General features: G+C 34.6%; 1 protein-coding gene and 1 pseudogene across 10 annotated transcripts in view; one reads left to right on the top strand and one right to left on the bottom strand.

Annotated features, from left to right (window-relative positions):
- Window positions 1–24,065, top strand: part of NEO1 (neogenin 1) — a 218,253-nt gene that overhangs the window by 130,789 nt on the left and 63,399 nt on the right. The gene's annotated exons all lie outside the window — the stretch shown is intronic.
- Window positions 1,797–23,039, bottom strand: LOC107501053 (annotated as a pseudogene).

Below are 24,065 nucleotides of genomic sequence, written 5' to 3'. Positions count from 1 at the left end.
TTCCTCCCCTCTGGGTTGTTGGAATCTTACTGAGGAGACATCATTTTGATTTAGGATGAAAGAAGAGAAAACTGTCTTTTTGGGGGGGCATACTGCTGTGGTAGGTGCGTCATTAACATCTGGCACACCTTTTTTAATGAGTACTTTTGATGTCAGGAAAATGTCAGATGACTTCCTTAAAAGTGAAACATCTCTCCTGCACACAACAATGGGAGGGGTATTTTGTGTTCATTTTATTTTATAACTTCCTTCAATTGTTTATGTAAGTCATTTGTGTTTAAACCACCAGTTCACTGCAAGGGCTGCTTATCAGAACACACACTTACTAAAACTCTCCAATAGAATGCATTCCTCTGTTATCAGATTAGTTCTTCTCTACTTTTGAGACTGAGTTCCTCAGAGGAGCTGTAAAGTCTGCAGGATCGCTCACATGCAACTCTTATCCCCTTGCTTTGAAATTGTTTGAATACTCAGAATGTATAGCCTTGGCAAACTACTTTTGTGAGTACGTTCACATCGCGTTGTGCCTCTAAACCAATCTCCTAGCTGTTCAGCAGAGATGTTGGTGGACATTCCAGGTATTTGGATAGCTTTGAATTACTTCATTTTGGGGTATGTTATTCTCACAACTGGGAAGACCCATATTCATGAGCACCGGCTTTAATTGGGTCTCAGACTGCTAAGAAATCCTATTAGGTTTTTCTAGTCTATTCTTTTTTCCTTCCTTGTATAGTAGTTATTTTACACCTTTATACTCTTCGAACCTATAGTTCTCTTCCTGTCAGCAGATGACCATATTTCTCAATTCATTGAGATTTGAGATGCTTTTTGTGATATAATTTATGGTCAGTTTTTGGTGACAGTTCTATATGTGTTATGTTTGCTGGATATTACTGTTTGTAAATATCCATTCGATCAGACTTGTTAACTGTGTTCATAAAATCCTTTAGAGCCTTATCTAATTTTCGTCTACTTAATCTGCCAATTTCTAGGTAAACATTTCCAAGAAAGGTGTGAATGTAGATTTGTTCAATTCTTGTGTTTCTTTTACTGCTTTATATATTCAGAAGTTGTGTTGTCAGTGCATTAGGAATCATAACTTACTTTCCTGGTGGATTACTGTGTTCCATCAAATCTAAGACACCTTGAATTATAAAATACATTCTGATTTCACCGACGTTAAAATATGAACAAGTACATCTTAGAATTAAGAAAACATCGTATTTATTTTATAAGCAGGATGCATTTGTTTTGCCCTAATTCTTGTTTCCTTCAATTATGTTTTGTCTGATACCGACATTACTATATCTGCTTCCTTTTTTAATAGCATTACCTGATACGTATTTTCTGTTGTTTTATTTTCAAACTTTCGATGTCCTTTTTTGGAGGGTTACCAACTTTGGACAACTTTACACCTATTGTTTTATGGCTTTGAGTCCTGCCAGTCCATCTTAATTTGTTTCTATTGAAAGCTTACCCTTGAAATATGACATACATAGTTAGACTTTTTTTTCTTTTTTCCTTTTTTTTTTTTTAAGATTTAGAGGTCATTTAATTTGGTGCATTGTCACAACCTGACTGGTCCTTCTTTCCTTGCTGTCTTCACATCAAGCCATGGGGCCAGTTCTATTTTCAGTAATGTTTGACAGCTTTTTACTTAATAACAATCTCAGCACCTTTATTAAGAAGGCAAGACTAACAAAATTTTGGAGTGACAGTAACAGATTTTACAGTGAAGTCTTCTACTGCCTTCACAATGTGGAAATTGTGCTACATCCACTAAAAGAGGGCCCTGTCTAACTCATATTTTAGTACTTTACCCCAGAAACAAACTCCTTTGCATTTGGATTCAGGTTGCTCTTAACCACACGATCTTCTAGAGGAGAGCCATCACTGATAACAAGGTCATTAAACTGGTCTTGGATATGGTCCGTAGTTTATGGGAGATCTCAAGCTGGAAAAAGTGTTGTTCTTCCTCTTCCAGCATTTCTTGGAAACAGCGTTTAATAAATTCTTCTTCCCATAATTCCTGTTTGTTTATTTCCTCTTCATTTTCCGTTCACACATACTCTACAAATGGATTGTCATCTTCATGACAATGACCATTAATAATCTCATCTTCATTGATGGTGCTTGGGCTAGTATTGCTGCGACTTGGATCTTTCGTGGTTGACGTTAGTTGTTTTTCTTAACCCAGTGCACAACAGCGGGGATGGCAGCCAGCGAATCTGGTCGGCCTGCACGGATCTCCACAGGCAGCACTGTTCCCTGCCTGCCGCCTCCCTTCTCCAGTCCACAGCCCCGCCCCCTCCCCCTCTAGCAGTGCTTACGTTAATCATGATCTCTTTCCTCTCACCAAATCATTTTAAAACTTCATTATGTTTTTACTGCCTTCTTGCTCATATATTGTGCCTTCCCCTCAGGTATATTCATTGGACTACAATTTCTATTTTCTTTGACTTTTTCTTGTTTTTAATTTATTTTGCTAGATTGTTCCTTATAATAAATTTCTCAGAAAGGTTGTGTGAGAAGTAAATTTTCAAGACTGCATATCTGAAAATACATTATTTGCTGTCATATTAAGTTGAATTTTCTCTGAGCATACTGTTAGGAATCTTTTTCTTGTTCATTTTTAGATACTAGTTGCCTCTTATTCTCTGTAAGCTTTTGGAGTTTTCATCTTTGTATTCTGCTATTTCATGATATGGATTTCTTTCTTCCTCCACCCCTACTTCATATTGTCCAGCATGGAGTGGTCCCTTTAAAAACAGAGACTTAAATTTGTTTAAGTCCAGAAAATTTTTATGTTATGTATTTGACTACTTGTAGATCTTGCTCCTTATTCTGTTATTTCCTCTTGGACTTTACGTGCTGTTTCTTATCCTTTAATATTTTGTTCTGGAAAAATCCCTAGAATTACTTTCCAGTCCGCTGATTTCATTCGAGTCCAGATTGCTTTTCTGCCTATATTTTCAGTAAACTTTTTATTTTAGAATAGTTTTAGATTTATAGAAAAGTTATGAAGATAGTACAGAGAGTTTCCATATGTCCCCTGTTGTTAATGGCTTACAGTAGTATGATATATTTGTCACAATTAAATGTTGATACATTTTTTTTAACAACTAAAGTCCATAGTTTATTCAGATTTCCTTGGTTTTTAATTTAATGTCCTTTTTCTATTCCAGGATCCTATCCAGAATACCATATCACATTTAGTCATTATAGCTCATTAGGTTCCTCTTGGCTGGGACAGTTTCTCAGATGTTTTTGTTTTGTTTTTGATGACCTTGATAGTTATGAAGAGCTCTGGTAAGGTATTTTGTAGAATACCCCTCAATTAAGATTTGTTTAATATTTTTCTCATGATTGTACTAGGAATATGGATTTTTTGGAGGAGGACCAAAGAGGTCAATTTCTATTCTCATCACATCATATCGAGGATATATACTTATCAGCATTACTGATCACCATGGATCTTGACCCTGACCACCTGGCTGAGGTAGTGTTTGTCAGGTGTCTCCACTGTGAAGTGACTCCTTTTTTCCTTTTCCTTACTATACACTTTGGAAGGAAGTAACTGTACACATTTAAGTTGTAGATTTAGGCCCCACCTCGTTGTGGGCAGAGTACATAAATTATTTGAAATTCTTCTGCACAGGAGATTTATCTGTTCTCCTTCATTTATTTATTCATCATTTGCTAATATTTTCTTAAGAATCTTTACATCTGTGTTCATGAGATATGTTGGTGTAGTTTTCTGGTAATGTCTATCTAGTTTTGATAATAGGATAATGTTTTCTCTATAAAATGATTTAGTAAATATTCTCTATAGTTCTGTTTTCTTAAATTAGTATTATTAATCATGTATTTGGTAGAATTTGCCAGTGAAACCGTCTGGGCCTGGTGCTTTCTTTATAGAAGGTTTTTAATTATTGACTCTTCTTTAATAGACATAGGGCTATTAAGGTTATCTAGTTCTCCCTGTGTGCATTTTCATATTTTATGTTTTTCAAAGGATTAGTCTATTTCATCTAAGTTATCAAATATGTGGGCACAGAGTTGTTTGTACAATTTCCTTATTGTCTAATAGATCAGTAGTAATGGCCCCCCTTTCATATCTGATATCAGTAATTTGTTGCATCTTTTTTTTCTTGGTACCTTTATCAATTTATTGATATTTTCAAATAATCATCTTTAAGTCTTATTTTATTTTTTCTGATACCCTGTTTTAATTTTCATTGGTTGTTGCACTTATTTTTTGATTTCCTTCTGCTTATTTGAGGCTTAATTTGTTCTTCTTTCTCTAGTTCCTTAGGTAGAATCTTAGGTTATTGATTTTCGATTTTTCTCCTATATAATATATGCATATATGCTATAAATTTTTCTCAGCACTTCTTCTCTTGCAGCCCACAAATTTTGATTAGTTGTGTTTTTACTTTCATTGGGTTCAGAATATTTTATAGTTTTCTGTGTGACTTGCTCTTTGACCCATGCATTATTTAGATTTTTATTTATTTCCAAATATTTGGGGATTTTCTATCTATATTTCTGTCACTTCTTGTTTAACTCCATTATGGTCAGAGAACATACTTTATATATGGTTTCTGTTCTTTTAAATTAGGTTAAAATGTGTTTCATGGCCCAGATGTTGTTTCACTTGGTGAATTTTCTGTTTAGGTTTAAGAGTGATATGCATTCTGCCATTGCTAGTTGGAACATTTTATAAAGGTCAGTTAGATAAAGTTGATTGATAATGCTGTTCCAGTCATCTATTTCCTTACTGATTTTCTTGTTACTTGATGTATGATTTACTGACAGAAGGGTGTCTAAACTCTCTAACTACAATAGTGAATTTACCTATTCACTTGCAGTGCTGTCAATTTTTGCCTCGTGTATTTTGGCACTCTGTTGTTGGGCGCACACATGTTTGGAATTGTTATGTGGTCTCTTGAAAATTGACAACTTTTTTATTATGTAATGCCTCTCTTTATTCCTGATACTCTGATACTCTCCTTTGTCATGAAGTCTGCTTTGTCTAAAATTAATATAGCTAGCTGTTCCAGCTTTATTTTGCTTAGTGTTAGCATTGTATATCATTCTTCATTCATCCCTTTACTTTTTTATTTCACTGAATTCAATGTAACCTTAAGTCGTGTGGTTTTCTAAAAGGATATTTAAACTACAACCACTAGCATGAAGATCATCAAAAAATATTTATGTGAAAAAGGATCTTCTTACTCAAAATTTTGGCATTTTCTAATCTGTTATAAAAAGGTGTTTCTAACTCATTTGGGCCTCCTTGAACAGGACTTAGGAAGAGAATTTGTAATCAGCTTCCTGTTCATAGCCCGTTCGTTCCTTGACTATTATCCTAATCTGGAATTACTCATGCCCGTGGTTTCTTGTTCTAGCTAACCTTGTCCTCTTCTCTATCTTGTTATCTTCTCCTGCCAATATATTTTTTCCAAGTTTTGTTTTGTAATATTTATAACCTACAATTTACTATCTTAACCATCTTAATGCACAGTTTATTGGCATTAAGTACATTCATATTGATGTGCAACCATCACCACCATCCATCACCAGAATCTTTTCATCTTTTAAAACTGAAACTCTATACATATTTAACAATAACTCCCCATTCTCCCTCCCCCTCTACCCCTGGCAACCCTATTTTACTTTCTGTCTCTGATTTTGACTATTTTAGGTACCTCAAATATGTGCTTTTTGTGACTGGTTTATTTCACTTAATATAATGTTCTCAAGGTTCATCCATGTTGTAGCATAGGTAAGAATTTCCTACCCTTTTAAGGCTGAATAATATTCCTTTATACGTATATACCACATTTTGCTTATCCATTCATCTATCACCAGACACTTGGGATGCTTCCATATTTTAGTTATTACAAATAATACTGCTATGAACATGGGTATACAAATATCTCTTTGAGACTTGCTTTCAATTCTTTCGTGTGTATACTCAGAAGTGAAATTGCTGGATCATATGAATTCTATTTTTATTTTATTTTTTTGAATAACTACCATACTGTTTTCTGTCGTATTTTTGAATATTTTATATGATTCTATTTCATGCAATACTGTTTTCCATCGTATTTTTTTTCATTTCATCTCTTAGCGTATTAATATACTTCTTTTAAAAATATTTTAGTGATTGTCTAAATTTTACACTGTATGTTTTTAATCTAAGTTCCTTTTTTTTAATCAATCAATTACTTTTATTATGCGATTGTAAAGTATCGACTCTACTGCATCCAATAAAGAACCAATAATTTTATAACATTACAGTAAAGTCATTTGTAAAGATGATATCAGTTGAGACTTTCTTGGACTTACGACTAATTCATTATAAACAAATGCCAATCTTAAAAACATAATTCCAAAATATGTACAGTTACACCGAATACAGATAAACTACAAGGAGCTCATTGGCTATGGTATAACAAATGGACGAAAAACTGTAAGTTTATATAAATAAATAAAATCCAGTTTTTTCCTATATGTATGCTTAGATTCTTTGTACAAATAACAGATTGTTAAATTCTGTTCACTTCGATAGGTTGAACTATTTAGAAAAAGACTGAGAAGATTTGATAATCAACTCCCAAACTTTATGCTTATTTTTCTACTATGTTTAACGTAAATATGGAAATAAGGAAAACCTTTTTAGCAAATTGAGCAATTGAAGACTCAAGTTGAAACTCAAGTAAAGACGCAATGTTTTGAAGAACTCCAGCAAGTGTCGCTTTTGGTTTTCCATCTCTTCTTTGCTTCAAATGCCCATGCAGGTTTCTTCTTTTTTCCATCAACTTGTGAATTTTCAGCTTCTTCTTTGGCTTTTACAGAGTTATGACATGCAGTCTCTTTGTCAATTTTTACACCAAGCTCTCGGGTAGCTAGCTGATTGTTGAGTTCCAGTCTTTTCAATATTCCACTCTTCCATAGGCTGGCCTATCTTCTTTTCAAGGCCTAAATTGTCAGATTTTTTTTTTTATGTAACGGGGTTCAAACCTGTCTTTGACTCTGGAATACTAAGCTCCTTCCACTGGGTTTTACTGGAAGACTGTTCACTCTGAGATTCTTCTTCATTCCTCAGTCTACCTTTTCTGTTTGTTTTTTTTTCTTTTGAATCTTGAAGTTAAGGTTTTCTATGGAGTGCTTTTTATGCAATTCCTGAAATTTATTTCACATATGTAAGGTAATTCCAGAAGGACACTCTTCATACCCAGTTACATTCACCTCTGCTTCAGTTTTTGGTCCATCTGTAGAGAAATCTGAGATCTCTGTTTTTGTAATGGTCCCATCTTTCTCTTTCTGTAAATTAAGTCTAGTTCTCTAATGTGTCTTCATCTTCTGAATTCAACTGAACATCACTTTCATTTATGCCAGCAGGTAGCAGCCCACTCCACTGCAAGAGGGTGGCTCTAGAAAGGTACACTTTTTCCTTCTTAGCTGCAACAACTGGGAACTGCAGGCTTTCTGGCGGCAGTCACACTCCAATTCCCAGATAGGTGGATAGCTGTTCCGAGCACAGCACTAAGCGCTAGAAGGTTCTGGTACTGGATGTCTAGGTTGCTGACACTCCCGGAACTACACCTCTTTCCTGGGATACAGCAATTGTAAACACAAGTCTGTTTCCCTTACGGGAAGCCTCAACCCTTTCACTTGACAGAGGTGAAGACAGAGAACCCCTCTTACCAATAGGCTGGACAAGGTGCTGTGATGGCCCTTCTGAACCCAGCGCAGCTGATTCTCCTGTGGGTCTGGGCCAGAGGCTTTAGGCACCTCTGTCATAAGGCTCTGAGGCCACGCACACAGCCTGCCTCCCTCCCCAGCACCAGTCCAGCAGTCAGCCCTACTCACTAGTTAGAACCCAGCCACCCAGCAGCCATCTTAAGACCTCTAAGTCTATCTTTAAGTAATAATTACTGCTTCACTTGAGGTTTCAGGTACTTTATAATGGTATTCTCAATTCCTTCTTCCCACCCTTTGTGTACTACAGTCATTCATTTCACTTATCTGTATTATTGCTTTAAACAAATAGTTGCCTTTTAGATCAATTAAGAATAAATAAAATAAAAGATTTTATCTTACCTTTATTCCTTCTCTAACACTTCCTTTTGTATGTGGATCCAAGTTTCTTACCTATTTCATTTTTCTTCTGTTTGAAGAATGTCTTTTAACATCACTTTCACAGCAGATCAGCTGGCAATGAATTTCCTCTGTTTTTATTTGAGAAAGTCTTTATTTCTCCTTCACTTATTCAAGTTGGTGGTTATTTTTTTTTCAACGCTAAATATTTCATTCTATTCTCATTCCTTAGGTGATTTTGACAACCAGGTCATTATAATTTTTATTGTTTTTCTACAGGTGATGTTTTTCCCCTCTGAAGTCTTTCAAAAATTTCTTTGTCTTTGGTTTTTGGCAATTTGAATATGATATGATTAGGTGAATTTTTAAATTTTTTCTTGGATGTTTTCTGAATCTCCCACATCTGTGGTTTGTTGTTTATCATTAATTTTGGAAAGTTCTCATACATTTTTACTTTAAATATTTCTTCTCCATTCCCTCTTTCTTTTCCTTCTGGCATTTCAGTTACACATATGTTACATTTTTGATACTGTCCCATAGTTTTTGGTTGGTTTGAGGTTTTTTTTTCTTTTTTCTTTTCTTTTTTTTCTCTTTTCATTTCGGTTTGGGAAGTATCTGTAACCTATCTTCAAGTTGACTGATTCTTTCTTCACCCATGTCAGGTATACTGATGAGCTCATTAAAGACAGTCTTTTCTGTTACTATGTTTTCTATTTCTAGCATTTTCTTTTGATTCTTTCTTAAGAGTTCTGTCTCTCTGTTTATTTATCTATTCTTGTATGTTAGCCACCTTTTCATTAGACCCCTTAGCATATTAGTCATAACTACTTCAAATTCACTATCCGGTAATCCCAACAACTATGGCATATATCTTGTTCTGTTGTCGGTTTCATTTTTCCTTGCCTTTTGGTATGCTTTATAATTTCTTGTTGAAAGTTGGGTGTCTTGTATCAGCTAATGGGAGCTGAATTAAACAGGCCTTTGGTGTGAGGATTTATGTTAATCTGATTAGGAGTTGGATTGTGTTTAATGTTTGTAGTAGCTATAGATACCAGAGGCTTCAAATTACCCTGATGTACTTGGCTTTTTGGCCTTCACTCTTGAAAGTTCACTTTGGAACTTTCCTATGTTCTGATCTTCAAAAAGAGTTATTTTACCTGTAGTCCATTATTATACTTCAGCCCCATTTGTGTGGCATTAAGATGTGGAGGACCATTTTATAATCTTTTAAGTCTCCAATTTTAAGTGGGCCTGAGTATCATGGTTATGACCTTCACAAGTGTTTGTCCACTGGTATAGCTTTCCACACCCCTCCCTCAAAACCCCCACACATACTTTCCTATGCCCTTCCCTGCCTAGAGTGTTCCCAGTCTATTTCCTTGAAGACCTGTCCAGTGTTGACCATGGGTTGTGGTATTCCCCTTTTCCCTTCAGGTGAAACAGGAAAGCGAAGTTGTAGCGGGTAGGACTTCTTTTCATCCAGTCAGGATAAGGTTTGAGAGTTGTGTTCTAACAAAGTATTTTCCTCTGGAAAGGAGGCCTTTGTGGTGGAAAAGTCTGGGCTTGTATCACAGTGGTTACTGATTCCCTCCCACTGCCTTAGACAGGAAGGGATCTTTTTGGAACTTCATGGTAAGAATCTGGCTGCATTCCTAGAGGGGAAAGCCCACAAAAATACAGGGTCATCTCTAAGACTGTGGCCCCCAGGATTTTCTTATTCTCACATTAGTTTCATAATCTCCAGCAATTTATCAAAATTACCAGTGAAGTATTTCTACCAGTTTATGGGTCCCCAGGAGCTTTTGCTTCATGTAAGTGGATCTTGGTTGCTGTACCTGTCTCCAGATTTTGAGTTGGCAGTTTGTCTTGTGATCTCAGTTCTCTGATGAATCCAAGGAAAGTCTTTTAAGTTTCATTTATTTTAAGTTTGCCCAACTTTTTTAAGGACAGGAATGATGACTTTCAAGCTCTTTACATGCTAGGACTGAAACTGGACATCTCTCCTTGCCTATATTTTTAATTTTCAAGAACTCTAAAAGTTTTTTAAATGACTTATTCTTGTTTTATGGTGCAAGTCATTAACATCTTTTACAGTTTTCTCCTTTTTACTTATTTGTTCTGTCCCCTTGATTATTTGTTTATTGAGTTTGTACGTCTCTTTCTTTGTGTTAAACCAGATGCTTTGATTTTCTATACATATTTATCTCTGTTTGCCTATTGTTGACCTATGTAGAGTCTATTCATAAAAGTTTGCGCTAGGGACTCTTTTTGGGGAAAGATTTGTTAAAGTTTCAGGTCAAGGTGAAACCAGGGTAGTATGTGGCTTAGTATGAGTGGAAGGGTGAACATATCTGGCCCAGCTATTCTAAAGACAGTTTTTTACCTTATTACCCATGTATTTTCTCATGTCTTTAATCTATGGCAGCGGTCCCCAACCTTGTTGGCACCAGGGACCAGTGCTGCTCTGAGAATCTAATGCCTGTTGATCTGAAGTGGAGCTAAGGCAAATACAGATGAAGTTTTGCTTGCTCGACCGCCACTCATCTCCTGCTGTGCAATCACGATCCTAATAGGCCACGGACCAGTACCAGTCCGCAGCCCGGGAGTTGGGAACCCCAATCTGTGGGACATCTAATCTTGCTCTTACCTGGTCATTTGAAACCTATTCTCTCTTCTGCCACATTTGACTCTACATTTTCTCTATTCTTTCATCTTCCTCAAACCACTTCATATTTTTTAAGAATTTCTCAACATTTAAATTTTAAGGATGACATCTTTTCTTATTCAAGTATTTTTTTCTGTAATTTCAAAAGATTTTGGTTGGAAGAGAAGGTAGACGTGTGTTCAGTCTAACATAATCCAATCTCATTCACTTTCAGTTAACAAAATAAGATTTATTACTGTTTGTAATAGTAAATTAGTGGTAATTGAACACTTACTCTGTGCCAGGGAACATGCTAAATGCTTTCAATATACTGTCTCTTAATTCTTACATCAGCACAGTCAAGTGGATAATTATTTGTTATTATCTACTTTAGGATAGTTATTATTTGTATGTATACTTAAGAAAAATGACGTTTAAAAACAGTAAATAACCTGCCAAGGATCACACAGCTAATATATATGTCAGAGCCAGGATATGACACTAACCTGTCTGACTGATTGACAGATCCATTTAAACACTAGTAATACTGTGGATATATTGCTTCTACCCACCAAACTCGATTAACATCAGTTGCTCATTTACCTTAAGTTGCTTTGTTCATAAGATTCAATTCCTTTCTACTAGGACCAAATTCTGTATGTCTTTCAAGGCACAGTTTTAAATGCCACCTCAGCTGTAGTGTTCTTGGCAGTCTTTCAGCAGAAAATAAAATCTCTTGTACTTTACCTCATTTTACATTTATTTTAGCTCTCTTCTAGCACTACTTTCTATATAATTGTCATTTGATGCTTAGAATTTCTCTTCTCTACTAAACTGTAAGTTGATTGGGAAAAAGATTTGTGACTTTTATCATTTTTGTCATTTATCTTAACCTAGCATTGCCTGGCATGTGCCATTTTAATAAATATTATTAATAAGTAATGTGTATTTGTTCAGTTTAATTCTTGTCTTTATAAGTGCATCCTTTTAAATAAATTTCTAGTCAAGGTCGTTGACTTATAAATATTTGTATGGAATTCATTTAAATGTGATTAGAGATCTTGAGCATATCTGTTTTAATCCTGCTGTTGGGATTCATATTTATGTATATCTAAGAAATGGAAAATAGTTTTAAAATTAATTAGCAGCTCCTCATTATACTGGCATCAATAAAGATATCTGAATTAGCATGAAACTTTTAAGGATATTTGGGAGTCATTTTCATGCTCAGTACCTATTTTGATTTCTTCTAGAAGTTAAAAAATATGGATCATAACATGGAAAATGATTCCCAAATCTGAAGTAGATATCAAATAAATCATTGTTTTTGTCATATATATGTAGAAGGAAAATAGCATCCATCTGTCAAGTCTTAAAATACATGTCACAATTTCACAAAGCAATTTGGTTATAAAGTATCTTTCTTTTAAATAGTACATAACAATGAGATTTGTGCTATTTTAAACAAGAGATATATTAAAGAATTTCTGATGATAATAATAGACATTCAAATACCATTTTTTGTTTCAGAAAGTCAGAATTTTAGCATTACAAATTTTAGCTATACAGTGATTGTCTTTACAGTAACCCTTACCATTTTCCAGTGATTTAGTGTTTTTTTTCCACAGAACATCCCTTTCTACTATTAAAAAGAACTTTGTTTAAAAATTATTCCTTACTCTAAAATCTGCCTTTGTTTTCTGTAAAATCTTTTGTATCTCTACTTTTGAAATTGTAGAATCTATAAAAATATTAAGATTTTTAACACTAACTCCAATGTGGGGTATCCAGGAGAAGGGGATAGAGCAGAGGCAGTGGGCTATAGCTATTTCTTTGTATGAGTCTCCTAAAAGCAGATGTTTATAAATCAGGTTGTGACTGTGTAATAGGATGCTAACCCTAAATCATCACCATTGTGTAGCATTATTCCTCTGCTTTAGTTCTCTTTAATTCAATATTTTTATATTTTAAATTTGGACATAATGGTAAATTGTATTAGTTTGGGAAAGGGCGGAGACATCAGTCTTTTTCTCATACTTATCACTTATGAACTTCCATGAGCTATCCCCAGGCTGTCGAGAGATACCATTGAGAACAACCAGTGTACAGCCTTGAACTCATTGTAACTGCCATGTGTTTTCCAGTGGCTCCTTTATGCGACAGATTACTCTCAGAAGCAGATAATTTGCAGCTCTTCTCACATTCTATTAGCATTTTTATTTTTAATAAAATGCTGTGATTAACAGCCTACTGTAATCGTTGTTTTCCCTTTGAGTATAGATGCTTCATTTAAATGTCTTTAATCTGAAAGAACAGTTTTATTGAACTCTGGCTGTTTTTCCATGCTTCTCAAGGTTTTTTGATTGCTTTTTTGAGCTATTTACAGTAAGGAAAAATGAGCTTCTCTATCAGAATTGTCCCAGTAAAGAAATTTTAAGGATTATTATTGAGATACTTGAATGTTTATGGAAATATTTTTATGATTATTTCAGAATGGGACCTGTAGCAATTTTGATTGAGTTTCCGGTGGCAGTTACCAAAAAATAGCTTATCTCTAGCCTGATGGCATTATATTACCTTATAGATGCCATCTGAAATGCCAGGGTACTTTCACCAAATCTTTTTTTTTTTTTTTTTAATCATAAAGCAATATAAGAGGTAGAGAAGAAATTGTTGAAAAGTTGAGAAGTTGTGGATGTGGTTTTATAAGATTCCGGTATCCCACTCATCAGCAGGACAGCTGTTTGTTGTTTTAGCTCTTAAAATAGTGGTATTCTTCAACCTGGTTATTCCTGCATCCAGACCCAGGAACCTGACTGGGACTAGAAGTAGTTCCTGTAGTAATAGAGCAATTTCTCTTTTGCTCAGGAGTCCAGGGTGGGTTGGGCTTCATTGGCCCTAACCAGGAGCGAACTAGATTGTTAATAGTGTAATAGAGGGAAATGTAGACTCATATGAATTCAAAACTAATGTGAAAGCTTGAAGACACTCACTTTATCTTTTGAAATTGAGTGTTAAATGCATGTAACTTTGAAAAGGCAAATAAATTGGGTGAAATTTAGAGAAATAATTTAAGATTAATTTGAAAGTTGAATAGTATATGTTTACCTGTGTACATACAAACATCATTCTCGCTTTTTTTGCTAATAAGAGTATTACTTCTACCTTATCTTAGAATGTTAGGGAGAGCTGTCTAATTTTGTGTAATTAAAAGTCTTTATTTTTATATCTTTTTAGACATGAGGCTTTAGAAATTTAGCTTCATAAGTTTTCTTTATGATATAAATTTGTATTTTAAAGTCCTTCATATCCCCACAATTATATATTTTTGTTCTTAAATGTTTTCTTAGTTTTTCTTCAGCCATTGAACATTTATTGATTGTATAATAGGTTTTAGTTCCTGAAAAGGAAACAAATGAATATAACAGTAAAAATACATAAATGTTTCCTAATGACCAGAGGTTAATGTTTTTAATGATTTTTAAATTACAATGGTACCTTTTTGGAAGAGTGTTAGTAATTATTGTAATATCTTAAAAGTACTTAGAAATTATACTACTGACCATGATAGAGTAACTAGTACTAGACTAGCCCTCCTGATGTAAACAGCTAGAAAGCTGGGCAAAATATATGAAATAAATGTTTTTAGATATTTGAAAATATGCAGGACCATAACCCCTAAGAGAATGGAAACAAATGAGATGAGCCCTGTAGTTACCCCCAGCTTTGCCTCTGAGCACTTTCCAGACTGCAGTACAGGGTTGGAAGAGGGGAGCAGACTCAGTGAGCTAGGGAGACAGAGATCAGAGTTTAAGGCTAGAAAGGTAGTTAGAATTTGTGGGGCAGGCTACTGGAGAGAAGAGAGATGTGCAGAAAAGCTTAAGGAAGCTATATAGGGTTCCCCTTGAGTCTTTTACTAAACATTAAGCTACATATACACAGAGCAAGACTCCACAAGTTAAGACAAAGAACATTTACTAAGGAAAGAATAATTACTGGGGAGCTGAAAAATCACTGGAGCATACACAGGGTTGAGACTTGTTCACATTCTATCCCATTAGATTAGAGAGAACTTGTTGAACACCGAGGTATTCAGTGGAGCTGATAGAAAGGCTGTACTTTAGGCAAATATGGTTCTAGATTCAAGGCTACTATAGAATCATCCTGACAGCTTAAACCATGAAAGGAACAATTTGATCTGCCACAACAAAGTTCAACACTCTGCTAAGGAATACAATAAAGTCCAACAACCAACAGGTAAGATACATAATGTCTAGAATATAATCAAAATAAGTAGGCATGCAAAGAAATTTAAAAATGAAAATTTGAGCTATAACCTGGAGAACAGTCAAATTAGTGGGAAACAAACCCTGAAATGGCAGACATCATGAAATCGGCAGACAGAATTTAAAACAGCTTTTATAAATGTGTTTAAGGACATAAAGGAAAACATGAACACAATGAGGGAACAAATGTTAGTTCAGTAAAGAAATGGAAATATAAAAAAGAACTAAGTGGAAGTTCTAATATGGAAAAATACAATATCTGAAATAACATTTTGAAAGAGCAAAAGTTAGCCAGAAAAAAACTTAAGGAAAATGAGTGATGCTAACAAGTATAAATTGCTTTTTTCAACTATCTTAAAGAACTATGCCTAAAGGTTCACATAAATTACTGCTAATATAATCACTATTATCCTAGCTCTACACAAGAAGAACATTCTTAATCATATATCTCTGTATATAATTTTCAACAGTTACATCAGTGCAGGATAGTATAGTATAATGAATACTCTTATTAGTGTTTCATTATTCTCTGATGACAATCACAAAAATATATAGCATCCGTATGTATGTTTTGACTACCTCATTTTAAGAGTTTATGGAGAGGTTTTGAAACCATTTTGTAAAGGGAACAGAAGAAAGAATTGGGAAATTTTGATCAAAGGAAGAGAACTACCCTCAAATACTTGAAAATAGTTTTTGGCAATTCATGTTTAATAAGACTTAGGTATTTCAAAAAAGTATTGAAAGCTCCATTTATACAGATGGGTCTTTTTTAAAACTTTATTTTGAAGTAATTTTAGAATTACAAAAGTGTTACAAAGGTTATGCAGAGAAGTCTTGTAGAATACTCTTCATCCAATTTCATGTAATATTGACATCTTATATAACTGTGATACAGAAAAAAAAACAGTAATTGACATCAGTGAACTATTAACTAAACTACAAACTTTATTCTGATTTCACTAGTTTTTCTACTAATGCTTTTTTCTGTTCTAGGATCCAGTTATGGATCCCACATCGTGTTTAGTTGTCACATCTTTTTGATTTATTTCAGTCTGTGACTAGCCTTTCCTCATCTGTTTTACCCGTGACACTTTTGAAATTTATTGGTCAGGTGTTTGGTATAATGTTCTCTGCACTTATCTGGTGTTTTCTCATGATTATGTTGAAGTTATGGATTTTTTTTTGACAAGTACTACAGAATTGATGGGCCCTTTACAACACATCCATATCGGGGGTACACGATATCAATACGTCATTCCATAATGTCACCTTGATCATATAGTTAAGGTGGTGTCTGCCAGATTTCTCCATTTTTAAAGTTACTATTTTTCTCTTTGTAATTAATAAATATTTTAGGAAGTATACCTTAAGGCTGTGAAGATATATCTTGTTTTTTCTTAAACTTTTGGGGTGAAGCTTTTAAGTAGTTGGCTTTTATTATAGAACAATTGAGTAGTCAGTCTTTTTTGTTATCGTTGCGAGGACCTAATCAGATAGCAGGGTTTGTAAGTCTTCTCTGCTGCTTTCTGTTCAGCTTATCCAGATAGGGATGCTTCAGTCTCCTGCCTAGTGTCAGTAAGCATGGTTGCCAGCCTTCTGTAACTTGTGGAGGAGGGGGATAAAGAGTTTCATATTTTAGTGTATGGTCTTAATCCTACTCAGTTAGTTACTTCTGAGCCCAGAACCTCTCTGACTTGGCTCTCCTTAGTGTAAACCTTCTGTCTCCAGGGATGAGTGGAGGTTTAATAGCTCCTGCTTCCTCTATTCCCCACATCATCACTGTCTCCTGAAGTGCTGGGAGTTCCTTAAGGTCAGTTGGTTTGAGTCTCATCAGTCTGTCCCTCTGGAGATACTTAGACTGACTGTGCTCCATTAATTAATTTACTTTTATTTTTTTCTATTCACCTTTAACTTATACTTTGGATTATTATTGCAGGAATCTCTTAGCTTTGTCCAAAATGGAGTTCGTGTTCCTCTTTCTTATCCTGTTTGTTGTTTGGGGGTATTTATAAAGTGATGGACCCAGAGTATGTTTGGTCCTATGTCCTAAAACTGAAGCCAAAATAGCCTTTCAGAAGATTATTTGGTATTATCTTGCAAGCTTTCAAATACACAGAGATTTGGCTCAACATTTTCATTTTAGGAATTCATCTTACAGAAATATTTACACATTTGCACAAAAGTACACATATAGTTTACAGAAACATCGTCTGTAGTAGCACAAACACAAATAAATAAAATGAAACAGCTTAAATATGAGTAAGGATAAATCAATGATTAAATAAATTGTGATATATTACAGAGAGCACAGAAATAATGAGGTTTATACATACTGATGTGGGAAACTGTTAAAGACATTACATAGCAGTTTGCTATATTTGGTATCATTCTATTATCATATTTATGTATATATGTAAATGTATCATTGAAAAAGAAAATATTTGGAAGAATGTACACCGAACTTTCAACAGTGATATTTTGGAGATGATGAAAACCAGAACTTTAATCATTTTACTTTGTATACTTCTTTATTGTATATTGCTTTTATAGCAAGCTTATTATATTTGAACTTTGAAATAAGTATGAAATAGACTGCCTACAGAAGTAGTTGAACCATGACTGGAGGTTTTCAGGCAGAATTTCTTTTAAAGAAGCTCTCTGCTAGACACTGTCTCAGGTATCACTTAGTTCAGGATTGCACAAACTGGATTACTTTTGGGGGATAAAGAGATTTCATGGTTAATTAACATTGAGAAATGCTAGGTTAAACTGAACAGGGTTTTTCTACAGAATTGCTGGGAGTCTTTAACATGCTAGTAAAAAAAAAAATCCCCACAGTTTTCCAAATATGATTGTTCTTTTTCAGGGGTATACTTGTTTAACATCTCCCAAAAGAAATATTCTTCAGAACTGTACTTTTGTTCAAATTGCTATTATGTTTAGAGTAATGAACACCATATAAATCTGACTCAGTTCTGAACAATGAAATCTGAATAAGGCTGCTATGAACCTTCCTGGGAAATACTGATTTAGTAAATTCCTTTAAATAAGGAATAGAGGGGCTGGAGAGAAAGAAATTTCACCAAGATACTTTCTTACCTTTTGAAGGAGTTCAGAAGATTTTGAAATAAATTTTAAGTCTAATCTGTTTTCAAAGAAAGATTATGAAGAAGAAACAAAATTTGGGTTTCAAAGGAAAACTTAAATGTGCCTGCTCACTTGGCTGGTATGAGTGGGTGTCAAATTAAGATAATTAGATCCACTTAACCAAGGGCAACATGCCCAGCACAGTATTAATGACCTCTACCTAGAAACTGTTTTAAGTACACAGATGTATTGGTTAAAGTCAAAATTATATAGTACTAAAAATGACACTTTATCAGTCACAAATCTAATGTATCATTAAAACTAGAACCATCAACCACAGTGTAACTGGATTTTGAAAGTGAAGAGTAACTCTGATAATTTCCTCAAGTAACAAAGTTAGATCAGGAGAAACAGTCCCTCTTCAGGATCTCACACAGATGACTTCCCTTAATTCCACGTAAGAGCCTGCTGAGGTCATTAGGTTTCAGTGAAAGTGCCAGTGTGAAGCTGCTGTCAAGCATTTGAGCAGCAGGTCAAGGCTAACAGCATTTTTGATATTGTTAAGACTTGGAAAGTAATATCTTTTCTCAGATTTGCCAGTTGCCTTTGACTTGAGTCAAATTTCCGTTGCTCTAAATATAATAGCAGTGTGAACATGGATACAAAAGCTTAAAAGTCCATTTTTGTTCAGTAACCAGGCAAACCTAGAGCACAGCATGTCCTGGAAATGAGACTGGAAAGCTAGATGGGGCCAGTCTGTGGAGGACCTTCAATACTCTGTGGAAGTGTTTGGACTTTATTCTGTAGGTAGTTTTAGGGAGCAATGTGATCAGATCTTTTAATTTTAGGAGTAAACTTTGGAAACAGAAGGGAAAGAAAACAGTATGACTTTTAATAAAGTCACGCATCTTTTTTTAAGAAACAAAGACTTCACTACATTTGGCCTAGAAATCTGTATGATTCACTTATGCTTTGGGCCCCTTGATAACTAACTGGCATTTCTAAGATCTTTGATTAATTTCTGGACATTTTAAATTTTATGTAGACTTCAGATAGGTTGATTTTGTTCCTAAACCCAGGTGATTTGAGCAACAGAAATTCCTCAGACTCTGTCACTACTGCTATTTCACACTGGAAAAAAGTATGTTTAATAGTTTTAACTAGTCTAAGCCATTTCATTTTTTAACAGTTTTATCGAAGTATAATTTTACATACTATAAAATTTACCCCTTGTAAGTGTACAATTTAGTAACTTAGTAAATTGAAAGAGCTTGTCAATCATCATCAGAGTATAAGATACAAACATTGCCATCACTCAAAATTTCCTCATGTCTGTCTGCAGTCAATCTTTACTATATGCCTGTTCATATGCCAACATTATACTGTCTTGATTACTGGAGCTTTATAGTAAGTTTTGAAATTGAGTAACACAAGTCTTTTAACCTTTTCTTTTTTTTCAGAATGTTTTGGCTATTCTAGGTCTTTTGCATTTCTATTAAATTTTAGCATCTTGTCATTAAACATTAAGTCTTCTAATCTGTGAACATTATTTAGATCTTCTTTTCATTTAGATTTTTTTTTATTTAGATGTTCCTTAATTTCTCTTAGCAATGTGTTGTTTTCAAGGTACAAATCTTACACTTATTTTGTTAAATTTATTCCTAACTAAGTATTTTATTCTTTTTTGATGCTATTGTGAAGAGAGTTGTTTTCTTAATTTCATTTTTGGATTCTTCTTTCCTAGTGTATGGAAATAGAGTTGGTTTCTAGATATTGACTTTGTATCCTATGACCTTGCTAAACTTATTAGTTTTAGTAACTTTTTTCCTTTATACATTCATTAGGGTTTTCTATACAGATAACTATGTCATCCACAAGCAAAAATGGTATTATTTCTTCATTTCTAATCTTCATGACTTTTTTCCTTACCTTCTTGCACTGGCTAGGACTTTGAATACATTGCTTAATATAAGAAATGAAAATTAACATCCTCGCCTTGTTTCTAACCTAGGGAAAAAGCATATGATCTTTCACCGTTAAGCATAGTGTTCGCTGTAGGTTTTTCAAGCTGAGGAAGTTTACTTTTATTCCTAGTTTGTTAAGAGTTTTTATCATAAGTAGGTGTTTGATTTTATCAAATGCTCTTTTGCATATATTTAGATGATCTGTTTTTCCTTTTTCCCTTAATATGATATGTTACATTGATATTTGGATATTAAACTAGTCTTGAATTCTTACAATAAATCCTACATCATCATGGTGTATAATCCTTTTAATATGTTGCCAAATTTGTTTTGCTAATGTTATGTGAGAGATTTTCTCTTTGTGATCATGATGGATATTGATTTGTAGTTTTCTTTTCATGAGATATCTTTGTCTGGTTTTTATATCACAGTAATGATATAGGTCTCATAAAATGAGTCAGAAATGTTTTCCCTCTATTTTCTGAAAGAGTTGTGAAAGATTAGTATTATTTCTTCTTTTAAATATTTGAAAGCATTTACCAGTGAAGCCATGGGGGCTTAGACTTTTTGTGGGAAAATTTTATTTATTAATTAAATTTCTCTATTTGTTATAGTTCAATCCAGATTTTGTGTTTCTTCTTGAGTAGTTTGGTATTTTTGTCTTTCTGAGACATTTTCTATCTCCTCTAAGTGGTCTGTTTTATTGGCATAAACTTGTTTATCATATTCTCTTATAATTTTTTAATATCCATATGATTGGTAGTGTTGTCTCCTCTTTGATTCTTGATTTTAGTAACATCTCATAATTTTTTAGTCAGTCTCCTATCTTTTTTTTTTACTTGGCTAAAATTTAAAATTTTCCCCAGCTTTGTCAAAGCATAATTGACAAATAAATGGTAATATATTTAAAGTGTACAACCTGATGATTTGATATACATATACATTGTGAAAGGATTCCTACAATCAAGTTAATTAACACTCCATCACCTCACTTAGTTACCTTTTTTGAGTGTGTGAGAACGCTTAAGATAGACACTGTTCAGTAAGGTAGAAGCTTAAGCAAGGTAGAGGTATTTAAATTTCTCTCTAAACACAGCTTTAGGTACATCTCATGATTTTTAATATATATATATATATATATATATATATATATATTTTATTTTCATTCAGTTAAAAATATTTTTAAGTGTTTTTTCTTGCAATTTCTTCTTTGACCCTTTGGTTATTTATGAGTGGATTGTTTGATTTCCAGATATTGGGGATTTTCTCAGATTTCTTTAAGTTCTTGTATTGTGGGGCTCTGTTAGATGCATATGCATTTATAATTGTTTTATTCAAAGAAGAAATTCACAATTCAGTGATAATAGTTGGAGATTTCAATAACCTGCTTTCAAAAACTGCTAAAACAATTAGTATAACATAGAAAGAGTGTAGAAGACTTAAACAGTTCTATCAACCACTTGACATTATAGAATCTCCAGCCACAGTTACAGATACAGATTCTTCTCAAGCACACATGGAACCGTCTCCAGGATAGGCTGTATGGTGGGACACACAATAAGTCTCAGTAAATTTAAAAAAACTGAAACCATACAAAGTATGTCTTTAACCACAACAGAATTAAGTTAGATATCCACAGCAGGCCCATTTTTTTTGTCTGGGGCTTGCTTTAGCTTGCTGTAAAAGTGGTGAATCCCTCAAGCCCAGGGTTCTACTCCTGTAACAACCTACCGCCTGTGCAGGCATCCATCATGAGCCCTTTGCATTGTCTTTGTGGGACTTGTGGGGCATGAGGAGCTGATGAAAATAAACCAAAGGCACTGGCCACTGCTGTCATCCTGAGTAATAAAGTGCTTTGTCTTTGACACAAGGCTCGTTCCTTCGCCAGTTCCCATGAAGCAGTAATAACTGTCTTGTTAACTCTTAAGTGAGGTGAAACCTCAGACTCCAAATAGTTCCTGATAGTTTCCGTATGTTCTTTGAACATATTTTAATAGCTGCTTTGAAGTCTTTGTTAAATCTAATTTTCAAGGACTCTCTGAGACATTTTGTACTGACTGCCCTTTTTACTTCCCGAGTATGGGTCACACTTCCTTCTTTGACACTTCCTTGTTTCTTTTCATGTCTCATCATTTCGTTGTTGTCGTTGAATATTGGATAATTTTGAATAACATACCATAGCACCTACAGGTTTGACTCCTCCTCCCCTCCCCAGCAGTTCTTTTTTGTTTGTGTACTATTTTGCCTGGGCTAAATCTGTGATGTCTGTCTTCCCCACAGTGTGTAATCACTGGTGTTTCTACTTAGCTTTAGTTTTAATTTTAAGTCTGGTTTTCTAGCGGTAACTCCTGTGTCTATATACAATAGTGTTTAGCAAATATCAGTCAGAAGTTGTGCTCAAATACCTCAAGCCAATAAGCCTTCCACTCAGCTGATGGATCTGTATGTGGTTTGGGGAATGAATTAAGAATTCAGGGCATTTTTAGTCTGCCCAAGCTTTTGCTTTCTGCCAGACTCTCTCAGTTGTCCTCCAAATGTACATATAGGTTTCACTGGCCAGGGACATGTGGGTGGCCTGGGCCTGCTCTGTCTCTGCTGCACATGCACATGGCTTTCAGTTAACCTGCGATGAATGAAGAGCTTATTAAATCTTCTTATCGCTTTTTCACCTCACTAAACTCCCTGTTAAATCGCCAAGTAGTCTACCATCCATTGTTTGTCTCACAAAAATCACAACGTCATACTAGCGGAACCAACCAGCCCTTCCTGTTCACCTGCTACCAAGATTTGCCGCGTGAACTGACACTGCTCCACATCAAGTAAGCTCACTCTGGCAGTGCTGCGAAGCCACTGGTTTCCAGGGCCTGCCTTCTGCTGGTTGAAGACCATGCCAACAGAGCCGGGGGGCTGGAAGCAACCCCAAGCAAGAACACCACAGACCTGCATGTTTTCCCTATTATTTATGATAGTTTTTATGAATAAATACCTCTCAATTTGGTATATTCCTTGGGGCAGTTCCCAGTTTTTTGACAGTTTTTTGTCCAGCTTTATAGCTGCCAAAAAGTTCCCATAAAGGGAAGAGAATTTGTTGGCTTCCTCAAGGCGTTGTGCTAGAAGTCTTAAGTCCCAGTCTGTATCACCACGCCTTGGTCTTGCTAACTTACCTGCTTCTTCGATTCTCTTGGGTTATGTAAGACTCTCCTTTACTACTCAGCCGGAGCGGGAACAGCAGCAATAGAACCATCTGGGGACAGTGGGTATAGAATGCGAGCACTACAGTGGACTTGGGTGTTTTTTTTCCATTGGCTAATTAGGAATCATTAATGATTATCCAGCATTATTTACACTTTTATTCCATGTATAACTGTTAAAATACATCTGCAAAGCAAATGTTTACATGTCATAATTGCATAAATATCATTTGTGTATACTTTGTATCAGCTAAAAAGATTAAAATATTGCCTTGTGTAATGAGAGTCTAGAAACATTGGTCTCTATTGCACTGACATTCTCCCTGAATTTTCTTTCACTGATTAATTCAATAAATTACGTTTATTGATTATGTAAAATATACAGAGGCATAGTGAGTGATTCCCAGATGAAGCAGATACATATTTTATCCTCAGGGGGCATATAGGTTAGTGTATGTAATAGAACATGAACATGAAAAATATAAGTGGGAAATGCTTGATGCCATTAAAGAATTACAGATATGTGCTATAGAAGCTCAGTAAGCTAATTGAATTTTCCCTGAGTGATTCAGTTATCACCTGTTACACACTTCTATCACCTGGTCTTTACTGCTTATATTCCCTTCCTAATTGCCTTAACATTTAATATTCTTGTGTTTGTCACCCATTTAAGCTAGTCGTGATGGTAACCTATACCTAGTACTTCCATGTGCACTTTTCTTACTGATTTTCATCTGGTTCATATAAGCCTGGGATGTTAATAGGGAGCGTTATCTGTTCT

This window comes from Rousettus aegyptiacus, unplaced genomic scaffold (assembly GCF_014176215.1).
Source record: "Rousettus aegyptiacus isolate mRouAeg1 unplaced genomic scaffold, mRouAeg1.p scaffold_m13_p_3, whole genome shotgun sequence".
NCBI lineage: Eukaryota > Metazoa > Chordata > Mammalia > Chiroptera > Pteropodidae > Rousettus > Rousettus aegyptiacus.
Note: the sequence above shows the minus strand (reverse complement) of the source record. Positions and strands in the feature narration are given on the sequence as shown.